This window comes from Muntiacus reevesi, chromosome 4 (genome assembly GCF_963930625.1).
Source record: "Muntiacus reevesi chromosome 4, mMunRee1.1, whole genome shotgun sequence".
NCBI classification, from domain to species: Eukaryota; Metazoa; Chordata; class Mammalia; order Artiodactyla; family Cervidae; genus Muntiacus; species Muntiacus reevesi.
Genome location: NC_089252.1, coordinates 142,745,086 through 142,757,644, shown reverse-complemented (window position 1 = coordinate 142,757,644; position 12,559 = coordinate 142,745,086). Strand labels below are relative to the sequence as shown.

Genomic DNA, 12,559 nt, shown 5'->3' with positions numbered 1-12,559 from the left:
CTGCTCCTGTCTGGCACATAGTAAGTACTTGGTAAATAGTTTTTAGTTTTTACTACTTACATCTAATTTTACTACTTACATCTAATTTTACTACTTACATCCTTTATGGTATTTTTATTTTCAATTTTGTGTATGTGTGTTTTTGTTTTAAAGTTGCCCGAAGAGATTTAGCATGCACCTTGTAGAAAGATAAACTGTAAGATAATCCATAATATAGGATATTTCTTTCATTCATTCATCCATTAAAAAAATATTTATTGAGTGGCTACTGTATCATAGATGCTCACAGTCTTGGGGCCAAGACAGACATGTACATATATAATGATAGTATGAATAGTAAGTACTATAATAAATATATATGCAGACACAAAGAGGGACAACAAACTCTAGAGTTAGATCACAAACTTGGGCTTTTGACTGAGATATTTTAGTGGATAAATATGAGATTTGGAGGGTGGAGGATTAAACATATTCAAAGGACTTAATTCCTTCACCGAATAAATATTTATCAAGAATCTGTATTATGGCAGGTACTGTTCTGAATTCTGAAGATACAGTGATAAACGAGTAGGGGAAGAGCTAGGCTTTTGTGGAGCTTACACTCCAGTGGTGGGGGCGCCAAGGAGGGTAATGTGACAGTGTTACACAGAGTGTGAGTGCGTGTCCATTCTAAACTGAAAATGGTAAGAGAAGGTCTCTCTGAGGAGAAAACATTTAAGGTGAGGATTGAACGACAAGAAGGAGTCAGACATGAAAAGACGGGGAGAGAAAGGGGCACTCAAATGCAAGAGTTGCTGGTCGCAAGACCTGGAATAGCCAAAACACTTTTGAAAAAGAAACAAAGTTAGAGGACTCACACAACCTGATTTAGAGATTTATTATAGGGACTTCCCGGTGGTCCAGGGATTAAGAATCCGCCTTGCAATGCAGGGTACTCAGGTTCAATCCTTGGTGTGGGAACTAAGATCCCACATACCGTGGAGCAACTAAGCCTGTGCAGCACAGCTAGAGAAGCCTGTGTGACACAACTACAGAGTCCGTGAGCCACAACGGAAGATCCCACGTGGTGCAGGACTGACAACTCATACCTTGCACCACATAAAAAAGTCAACTTGAAATGGGTGATAGACCTAAATATGAAACCCAAAACTATAAAACTTCTATGAGAAAATATAACTGAAGTCTTTATAATTTTGGCTTAAGCAGAGATTTCTTATCTAGGGCACAAATACCACAAACCATTAAAAAATTGATAAATTTTGGACTTCATCAAAAGTAAAAACTTCTGTCTTCTGAAAGATTCTGTTTAAAATATGAAAAAAAAACCAGCCAGGGATGGGGAGAAAACGTATGAAAAACATATACCTGATAGAGACTGCTATCCAGAATACAAAAAGAACTCTCAAAACTCAGAAGAAAACAATCTAATTTTTTAAATGGGCAAAAGGTTTGAATAGACATTTCACCCAAAGATTCTGAACATCGTTAGACTTTAAGGAAATGCAAATTAAACCACTGTGCCGTATTACCATATACCCATTAGAATGGCTAAAATTAAAGACAGATAATACGAAATGCTGGGGAGGGTGAGGAGCCACTGGAACCCAAACACTGCTGACAAGAGTGTAAAATGACATACTCCCTTTGGAAAACAGTTTGACAGTTTCTTATAAAGTTTCACATACACTTACCATATAACCCAGAAATCCCACTTCTGGTTATTTACCCAAGAGGAATAAAAATATATGCCCACATAAATACTTATACATGAATGCCTGTGGCAGACTTATTTTAATAGCTCAAAACTGGAAATTACCTAAATGGCTATCAACTGGTGAATATATACATAAATTATAGTACATCTATATAATGAAATACTACTCAGCAACAAAAAGGAATAATACATGCAACAACATGGATGACTCTCAAAAGCATTTTGTGAAGGGAAAGCGAACAGACACAAAACCCTACATGCTGCGTGATACCATTTAGTGGCATTCTGGAAAAGACAAAACCATAGGGATAAGAATCAACTCGGTGGTTGCTTGAGGCTGTGGTGATGATGGAGCGGAATGACTACAGAGGGGCATAAGAGATGTTGAGATCATAGAAATGCACAAATCTCAACTGCAATGATTGTATTACTATACACATCACCAAAACTCAGCACTTTTAAAAATGGTAAACTTTATAAAAATAAGTGAAAAAATAATAATAACAACAAACAAACAAAAAATGGTGAACTTTATTGTACTTTATTGAAGGTAAATTCCTTACTTACTGAATTAAAAAATAATCACCTATAGGAATAAGTGTAGTTTTAAAACGTGTCCACAAATTCTACACCTGATCTTAGTCAGAAGGCTGAGAACTGATTATCTACAAATTCTTTGACATGCCTCACTTCTCCTTTAGTGTAGTCTGCACTGACTTAGGGACACACTGCTAAGAAACAAATGATGGCAGACTGACAGTGTGTGACTTCTGAGAAACAGCCATAGTACCATCTTGTAAGGACCTTGACCACATGATAAGAACCTGAGACCTTTTGCTAACAACCATTGAGGTGAGACATCTTGGAGTTAGATCCTTGAACCCCAATCCTTGAGTCAACAGGGGCCCTGGCCAATTTCTTGTCTGCAACCTCATGAGAAATCCTGAGTCAAAAGCAACTAGCTAAGCCAGTTCTGAATTCCTGATCCACAGAAACTGTGAGATAATAGATATTTGTTGTTTTAAGCCAGTAAGTCTGGGGTAATTTGTTACACAATTGTAAATAGATTATTGAGATGAGAGGAGTAATCTGAGGTAAAGTTGGAGAGGTAGATAGAGACAAGATCTTGTAAAAACATAACAGGCATTGTGACAACTTCAGATTTGATTCTAAGTCAAATGGTAAGCCACTAATGGTGTTGTTCAGAAGAATATGAATCATGATTTCAGAACTGTGATTATAAATCACAAAGAATACAAATCACAATACCAATATCAATTTCACTTTCAGTAATCATTTCACTATGGAGTGGTCAAGAATGAAGGCAGGGAGACCGTTAGGGGGTCATTTTGGTAGTACAGATAAGAGATGATGGTGGCTGAGACTAGGGTGGTGACAGTGGAGATGGATGTATAGAGTGAAGGAAGTAGAGGAATCAAAGATGAGCCTAACCTCCCTGGTAGTCCAGTGGTTAAGACTCCACACTCTCAGTGCAGGGGGCACAGGTATGATGCCCAGGATGGTGAACTAAAATCCCACATGCAGTGCAGTGCAGCCGAAAAAGTATTTAAAAATAAAGTGAGCCTACAGTTGTTGTTTTTTTTTGTCTGAATAGTTGAAATGATGATAACTGCAAAAAGGGACATATTGGTAGAGGTGATGAATGAAGTCAAGAACTGAAGGGGTGTATAAGCATAACATATTTGAGAAACAGCAAACAGGTCAATATGGTTGGAGTTTATGGTGATTGGATAGGAAGAGAGAGTGATGAGAAAGTAGGCTTATAAGACAAGCATCAAAGAAAAGAAAGACCTTCTTTATCACCGTAAAATGTCTGGTCCTTATTCAGTTAGTCACTGGGAGTCACTAAAAGATTTTTAAGTAAGAGAATGATTGATCAAATCTACACATTAGAGAGATTACCAGCAGCAGCCATATAGAGTTTGGATCAAAGATGAGAGATAATGGAAAGCAGAAGACATTTTGAGTAACTTTCTGATTTTTAGGTGGCAGCATATTACAGCAGAAAGAACACAAATGACTTTGGAATCAGAGGGACCCAAGTTCAAATCTTGGCATGGGAAGTTACCATCTATTACGGCTTGAACTGTGTCCTCCTCCAAATTCATATGTCAAAGTCCTAACCCCCAGTACCTCAGAGATGACCTTTTTAGTCAATAGAGTCACTGTAGATGTAATTAGTTAAAGTAAGTTCATACTGCAGTAACACAGGCTCCTACTTCAATATGACTGGTGTCCTTATAAAAAAGGGGAAATTTGGTCATAGACATGCCATCTAAATATGAAAGCATAGATCTACAGGTCAAGGAATACCAAAAATTACCAGCAAACCACTAGAAGATAGGGGAGATGCATCGAACAGACTCTGCCTCATAGTCCTCGGAAGGAACCAACTCTGCCAACACCCAGATCTTAGATTTTTAGCCTTCAGAACTGTGAGAGAATCCATTTCTGTCAAGCCACTCAGTTTGTGGTACTTTGTTACGGCAGACCTAGCAAACTAATACACCATCTGTGTGACTTGGGCAAATTATTTTATTTTGCTAATCCCCAGTATCCTAATCTGTAAAATAGGGGCAATTGTATCTACCTGATAAAATGGTCACAGAGATTAAATGATATGGGGTTTGTAGAACACCTAGCACTGAATAGATACTATTTTACATTTGTGCGACACTAATGCTATCCGCCGGCAATGCAGGAGACCCTGGTTTGATTCCTGGGAAGATCCCCTGGAGAAGGAATAGGCTACCCACTCTAGTATTCTTGGGTTTCCCTGGTGGCTCAGATGGTAAAGAATCCGCCTGCAATGCAGGAGACCTGGGTTCGGTCCCTGGGCTGGAACGATCCCCTGGAGAAGGGCATGACAACCCATTCCAGTATTCTTGCCTGGAGAATCCCCATGGACAGAGGTGCCTGGCAGGCTACAGCCCACAGGGTCACGAAGAGTTGGACACGACAGAGCAGCTAAGCTTTCTTTCAATGCTACTCACTGGGCATCCCTGGTGGCTCAGTGGTAAAGGCCACCTGCAGTGCAGGAGACACAGAGACACAGGTTTTATCCCTGGGTGGGGAAGATCCCCTGGAGAAAGAAATGGCAAACCCACTCCAGTATCGTCACCTAGGAAAACCCATGGACAGAGAAGTCTGGTGGGCTACAGTTCTTGGGGTTGCAAAGAGTTGGACATGACTGAGCGACTGAACAACAATGCTATCCAAGGAAAATGGGACATTTCTGGACATTTTGGGAAAGACTGACTACAACTATAAGGGGCATGTGCAATACAACCTAAAAGGAACAGGTTGGAGAAGATGATCTTGGAATCCTTATTTCTTGTTGGACTCCTTAGAAAGGAGCCCTGGGATTGTCTTGCATTCTGTGAAAATGTAGCTTCTTTGGGAACACTAGTACAAGAACAAAAAAAAAACACCCTCAAAGGCAGGAAGGTTGAGGTTAACTAACATCCTGTGCTGTGGTAACGTTGGGAAGGAAAGAAGTGGACAAAGCTGGAGAAGAATGGGCCAGATGCCTTAAGCCTCCAGGTTTCCCAGCTCACTTCCTTAGGTGAAAGATTTAGGCTGGGGGTTGTCCTCTTCTCAGCTCCATAAGGGAAACCTAACAGAGGCCTCACCAGTCTCTGGAACGCCTAGTCCTTTCAAGCAGGGAGTCTCTTGCCAAAGCAAACAATCTCAGCTCTACGATTGTGCTCTGGCTGGGGTCGGGGAGAACAAAGATCTCTTTCTTTGCTCCCCAACTCTATGGCTCCAGCCAAAGGCACTGTTTACACAGTCTTCCCTGGTGAAGAATTTGTTCCGTTTCTCTCTAGGTTACAGTTGGAAAAGATTGACTCCCTCCTTGCCTGATCCTTTTCCCTAGACCCCTGGCCAAGAAAGGTGTCCGACACCTGAAGCCTTCCACCCTCAGAAAAGATGTCAGCCCACAGGAGTAACTCCAGACCCTTTTGTGACGTGACAGAGAACCTTACAGTTTTGGTGGCGGAAAGCCTGTCTGGCTGGGAAAGGGAGACTGGCTGGAGCAATCAAGAGCCTAACGTCTCCATTCCAATTCTGTTTATCCTCTCTCTCTCACTCCCCAGGGATTCCTAGGCTGTCCCAGGTCCATATCTAGGAGTGAATCAAACAGACAAAATCCAAGGCAGACTTGGGTTCTTTCTTTGAAAGGATATTAACGTGGGTAGGATGAAAACAATGTTTTTTAGCAGGAAAATTTTCTGTGGTCTTTAGTTTACTAACTCCAACAGCATATATGTTTCCCTCCAGCCCCCAAAACAAAAGCAAGAAGGAGAAAAGGAAGCCCCAGAGTGGTGGAGTCTAATTTTAGCCCTGGCAGAGAGTCCTAGTGTTAAATTACTCCTGGTAAATTGGTAACTAAGAAACAGAAGAGATAAAGACAATTTACAAGATCTAGGTCTCCACAAGAGTTTTTTTTTTTTTTTTTTTTTTGGCTGTCCTGGGTCTTAGGTGTGGTAGGAAGGATCTTCGATCTTTAGTTACAGCAATGTAAACTCCTGGTCTTGGCAAGTGGGATCTAGTTCCTTGATCAGGGATCAAACCCAGGTCCCCTGCATTGGGGACTCAGAATCGTACCCATTGGACCACCAGGGAAATTCCCTTCAGCAAGAATTTTAAAATCTAATTTCATTTATTTCTATGTCATCTCTAGGAGGCATATCTCAAGAAAATGTGCCTCTCATTTCACAAAAGGGAAGGAGTTGAGGCACGAGAAGAATTAACCAAAAGTGACTTGAATCCAGGATTGCGGGACTTTCAATCTGGTCAACTCCATAGCCTAAGCTGTTTTTGAAAATTTTATGAGTTTTTGCATTGTACAGATTTTCCCTGAGCTAAATCCCCATTGACTATCCTCCTGTTGTTGAGGGAGTTATGGGCTAGGTGTTTGTTAACCTTTGCAGCTGTGTTTTGGAAACTTAAAAGTCCTTGCTCCAGATATTGGAAGAAGTGGATCAAAAAGCCTTAGGGGTGCAATGGGGATGGAAATCTGTTAGGCATAGATATCATCCCACAACATACATACAAACACCACCCCCACCACCACCCTCCCCAGCAAGATCTACAGAGTTGGTTTCTCTAAAAGCAGCAGCGCAGTTCCTGGAAGGTTCTAATCCACAATAGTTAAAAAAATATCTATCTTGGGGTAAGAACTGAGCCAAACAGCTAAACTGAGCCTACCCAGAAGGCCAGAAAGTTACCCAGCAGTGGATAAAATGAACATAAGGGTAGGCAAATGCTACCTATCTGCAAGCTAACCACAGAGATGATAATTATAAGAAAAACAGATCAATTTCCTTCACTGAGAAATCTAAAAAAACTGTCCAGATTCATCTTTCCCTCTCCTTCAATGATATCCTGGCCCCCACACCTTGTGGTGTGGCACAATGCAAGGAGCTCTGGTCATGTGTTTCTACTCTGTTCTATCAGTTTTCACCTAGGTAACCTCTAGAACAAAGTCATCATTCTTGAATCTGAATCTTAGTTTTCTCACTTGTTAAAACCGGAGAAAAATACCTACCTCACACAAATGATATAGCTATAGTAAAAATAGCTATAGGCATATAATTTTTGCTTATATGTCTTTCCTGGAGTTCCTTGGTGGTCCAGTGATTAAGACTTCATGCTTCCACCCAAGCAGGCACAGATTTGATCCCTGGTCAGGGAACTAAGATCCTGCATGCCACATGGTCTTGTCAAAAAATAAACAAATAGGCAAATAAGTAAGTAAATAAATAAAGTTGAAAGATTTTTCCTTGCTTTGCCTTCTTGAGCTAGGTTAGAGTCAATGAAGTTAGGAGGCAGAGGGTTAGATAAGTCAACCTGAGAATTCCTTTCAACACAAGATTCAGATGAAACTACACTCCTTTTGCAGACTGGAAAATTGCACTTGTGTTACCCTTCTATTGCTGCATAACAAACTATATAAACTCAGTGGTTTAAAACAAATTCCATTTATTATCTTACTTTCAGTAGATCTTAAAATCTAGGCAAGTTTGACTACATTTCTTGTTTGTGTGTGCTCAATCATGTCAGACTCTTTGCAACCTCACAGACTGTAGTCCATCAGGCTCTGCTGTCCATGGACCAGGCAACAAAACTGGATCAAGTTGCCATTTTCTCCTCCAGGGAATCTTCCCAACCCAGGGATCGAATCTGTGTCTCTTGTGTCTCCTGCATTGGCAGGCGGGTTCTTTATCACTGCGCCACCTAGGAAGCCCACGTTTCCTGTTTTGTGTCTCACAGATCCCAAGTCAAGGAAGGTGTTGACTGAGTTGGGCTCTTATCTAGAGGTTGTAAAGAAGAATCCACTTCCCAGGCTTATTCAGGCTGTTGGCAGAATTCAGTTCCTTGCACTTGTTGGACTGAGGTCCCATTTCCTTGCTGGCTGTTGGTTAAGGGGTCAATTTCAGATGTAAGAAGCCACTTACATATGGTGCCCTCCAACTTCAAAGCCAATAATAACAGTGTATGGAATCCTTTCTTCAAATCTGATTTCTCTTTCTGCCATTAGTCTGAGAAAGCTCTTTGTTTTTAAGGGCCACTTGATTAGTTCAGGCCCATGCAGGTAATCTCCCTATCTGAGTCAGCTGTGCCATATATAACATTACCACAGCTTTCCTTTCACCTCTGTGGCCGCAGCCATGAGTATGCTCAGGCTTCACAAGAGGCTTGCCTCCAGTGTCCTCCGTTGTGGCAAAAAGGAGGTCTGGTTGGACCCCAATGAGACTAACAAAATTGCCAATGCCAACTCCCGCCAGCAGATCCAGAAGCTGATCAAAGATGGGCTGATCATCCGGAAGCCTGTGACTGTCCATTCACGGGCTTGATGCCAGAAAAACACCTTGGCTTGCCGGAAAGGCAGGCATATGGGCATAGGTAAGCGAAAGGGTACTGCTAACGCTTGAATGCCCGAGAAGATAACCTGGATGAAGAGGATGAGAATTCTGCGCTGGCCGCTCAGACAATACCGTGAATCAAAGAAGACTGATACATCACAGCCTATACCTGAAGGTGTAGGGTAACGTGTTCAAAAACAAGCGGATTCTCATGGAACATATCCACAAGCTGAAGGTAGACAAGGCTCGCAAGAAGCCTCTGGCGGAACAGGCTTGAGGCCTGCAGGTCTAAGACCAAGGAAGCCCGCAAGCTTCAGGCCAAGGAGGAAATTATTAAGACTCTGTCCCAGGAGGAAGAGACCAAGAAATAAAGTTCCCTGCCTCTTCTCTGTACATAGTGGCTTTGGCAATTGCATAGATCACTCATTCAATAAAAAACAAGCCTACCTCTCTGCTTCCAAAGTCTCTGGCTGCCTGGTGGGTCTTCACTGTGTACTGGACCAGAACTGAGGACTGGGATACAGGCCCTTCTCTGGGTTCCTGCTTTGTTGCTTCCTTGGCTCTTAGCCTCTGGTCAGGTTCATGCCCCCTCCATCCATGGAGTACAGGACCTACTTTGAAGGGAGGAGAGGAATGACTTCTATCCAACTTTCAGATACTGTGCTTCAAAACTGCCCTTTACAGCAGAGTATGAGTGGAATCTCAGACACGGTCTCAGATGTTGGTTGTTATTCAGTTGGGAGTTGTCACATTATTTAAAAACAACAGAAAATAGTATGCTTGCACTCCTCAATTGCACTGAGGTTCAAGGTTGCAGTCCGCTGCCTTAGAACTCCAGGACAGTGGGGACTGAACCACCACCAGTCCAGAAGGTATGATCGACCTGAACTGCTGACAGCTGCCGGAGCTGTCTTTAGACAGCCTTATTGAGATAGAACTGAAGCCATCATTTTGAGTATACCTATTTTTATTTTTAAACCTATTTTTCTTTCCTGTCCTTATCAGTACTGTTTCCTGTTTTGTTTTTCGGTTTATAACCACCAAAAATGTCCAAAGAAAAAAAAGCTTTCTTGGCAAGAGTTGGAATAAAGGCACATAACATACACACTTGTCACAGCCATTTTGAGTTGACTTTATACTCTTTTGCAAATGAGAAGTAGGTTTTATCTTGCCTCTTATCTGGTAGTAATAACCAATAAATTTTTCAAAAGCATCTGCTCTATGAGCCAAGTTAAAAAAAAAAACCCCAAACATTACCACAGGTGCAATAGCTAATCAAATTCAGACGTTCTGGGGATTAGAGTATTTTTAGGGGGTCATTTAAGAAATTCTGCCTGCCACAGCACTTATTCAAAAGATGAAAGGAAATTCTTTTGGGATGCGGGGGAGAAGGAAGTGGGAATAAACTCTAAGTAATATACTAATGAGAGAAGCCAAGCATTTGCGATGAGTCCTGACCTCATCCATGGTGTCCTGCCCGTTATATCTTCTGCCACCTCTAGAGTGGCTACTTTGGTCACAATGTCCTACAGTGGCTTAAGGTAAATGGTCAATAATAGACATTTTAAGGAATGCTTGGGCACTAAAAAACTCTTGCCAAGCTTCAGTTTTTCCTCATCAAATGGTGTCAACACCAAGCCCTCCAAGAGCTTGTCCTAAGAATATATGTTGGAAAGTGCATCTTTTTAGATATGACTCAACTAAGAGAGAATTTCATTGCTCAAAACTCGGAGGACCAGGATAATACCCCTGTACTCCTTTTACATATTCTACTTCAGGATTCAAGGTAGATATCCATCCCTTCACCTCATTTCTCTTCAATGAAGGTTAAGACACAGAGCAGCCTCTATGTTCCTGTGTACCAACTTCAGCTAAACACCAGGGTTGTTCCTGAGCTGCTTTTTCATCCTGGTGACCTAAGAAGATCTCAAACTAATAAATCCATCCTGGAAGGCAAGCTGGAACAGGGTTTCTCATTATTACTATTTAGCATGTAGATGGTTTTCAAAGAACATCCTTTTTTTCTAATTAGGATGACAATTTTGCCTGTTACTGAAGAAACACAACTGATGATTGGGGAAACTGAAATGTAAGAAAAGGGGACCAACTATATGGGAAAAGAAAATAAAAAAGAGTGGATATATGTATGTGTAACTGATTTACTTTACTGTACCTCTGCAACTAACACAACATTGTGAATCAACTATACTCCAATAAAAATTTAAAAAAAGAAAAAGAGGGAAACCAAGACTTGCTGCCTTCAGCATCCCTGGGGTTTTCCTCCAGGTGCTTTATAGCCAGACTTGCCAACCACAAGGGGAAGAAACTGTGTAAAATGTCTGTAACAGGCTCTGAGTTTCATGGAGAATAAGAAAGCAAATTATAATCAATATACATTGATCTTTCAAAGCACCATCCTTTCCAAATATCCAAAGTCACCTTTGTGTGCATGCACTTAATTCTTTCGATGAAAATTATTATCCTGATTTAATAGATAGGGAGAAATTGAAGACCTAGAGTTATTTATTAGTGATCTGACCACCATCACAGTGGCCCAGGGCAGAAGAAAGATTACAATAACATCTAATTTCAAATCATGCAATCTTTTTGAAATTACAAGGACAAATAGAAAGCTTTGATAGCATGTTATCAAAACTGGAAAGATCTTCAGAAAATTTGCTCTTGGACCCTGTCTCTACTAAAACAAAGCACTCCTCCACCCCAAATTGTTGGCAACTTGGGTTGCCAATAGATACCTCTTGGGACCTGAAACTAAGAGGATCCTGGTTGCCTCGACTCCTTCTGAAGAAATTTGCTTCCAAGCGTCTTGCAGCACCATCTCATCATTCACCTCAGAGAGAACAAGAACACGTGGGCCACCAGATGTGCTCTCTCCAAGCACCTGAGTTGTTAAGGAGTCAGTTTTAATCCCAAAGAAAGGACCAAGGAGAAAAATAAAACACAGATGATTCTGATCTGATTACTTGATAACAGAACTGGCAAAGAAGCCCTTACCAGAGGTTCAAACTTACGTGAACAAACCAAAGAGAGCACTATTCATCATCCCCAAATATGTACATATCTTGTACCTACTTAAGGCTGGAGGAGCTATTCTTGTGAGGTCCACCTAAAGCCCCAAAGTGCAGTATGGTATAGTTTTTTGGAATAGTATAGCAATCTAGAAGCAAACTGAGGATAGGATCCCACTCAATCCTTGATGACAATAGCAAAAGGACAGGGTGAATAATTTGAGGTGACCTGCTTCCTAAGCATCAGTTTATTGTGGGGTCAATTGTCTGCTCTAGGCTTTAATTACTGATTGAACCAAAGCAAAAAGTATTATGATCATCGACATTATCATGAAAGGACTTTTATACCCAACTTCAAGCATATGTAAGGTAAGTCTTACTTGAAGTTTAACCTTTTTCTTCAAAAAAGACTTAAGAAAAAATTTTTAGCTGTGCTGGATCTTTGTTGCTTTGCTTGGGCTTTCTCTAGTTGCGGAGCTCAGGTTTCTCATGGCAATGGCTTCTCTTGTTGAGGAGCGCAGGCTCTAGACGTGTGGGCTCACTAGTTGTGGCATGTGCGCTCTATTGCTCTGCAATATGTGGAATCTTCCCCAGACCAGGGATGGAAACCATGTCCCCTGCGGTGGCAGGTAAATTCTTATCCACTGTGCCATCAGGGCAGTTCTAAAGTGTAGCCCTTTAAAAAATTTTTTAAATTTTTTATTTATTTTTGGTTACACTGGGTTTTTAGTTGCTGCATGTGGGCTTTCTCTGGTTGTGGCGAGTGGGGGCTTCTACTTGCAGTGGCTTCTCTTGTTGCAGAGCATGGGCTTCAGTAGTTGCAGCTTGTGGGCTCAATAGTTGTGGCACACAGGCTTAGCTGATCCAAGGCATGTCAGATTCCTTGACCAGGGGTGGAACCCATGTCCCCTGCACTGGTAGGTGGA

The 12,559-nt window shown here is 41.4% G+C and overlaps 1 pseudogene; it reads left to right on the top strand.

The window, feature by feature from the left end:
- Window positions 1-8,409: 8,409 nt before the first annotated feature.
- On the top strand, window positions 8,410-8,975 carry LOC136167939 (large ribosomal subunit protein eL19-like; annotated as a pseudogene).
- Window positions 8,976-12,559: the final 3,584 nt, after the last annotated feature.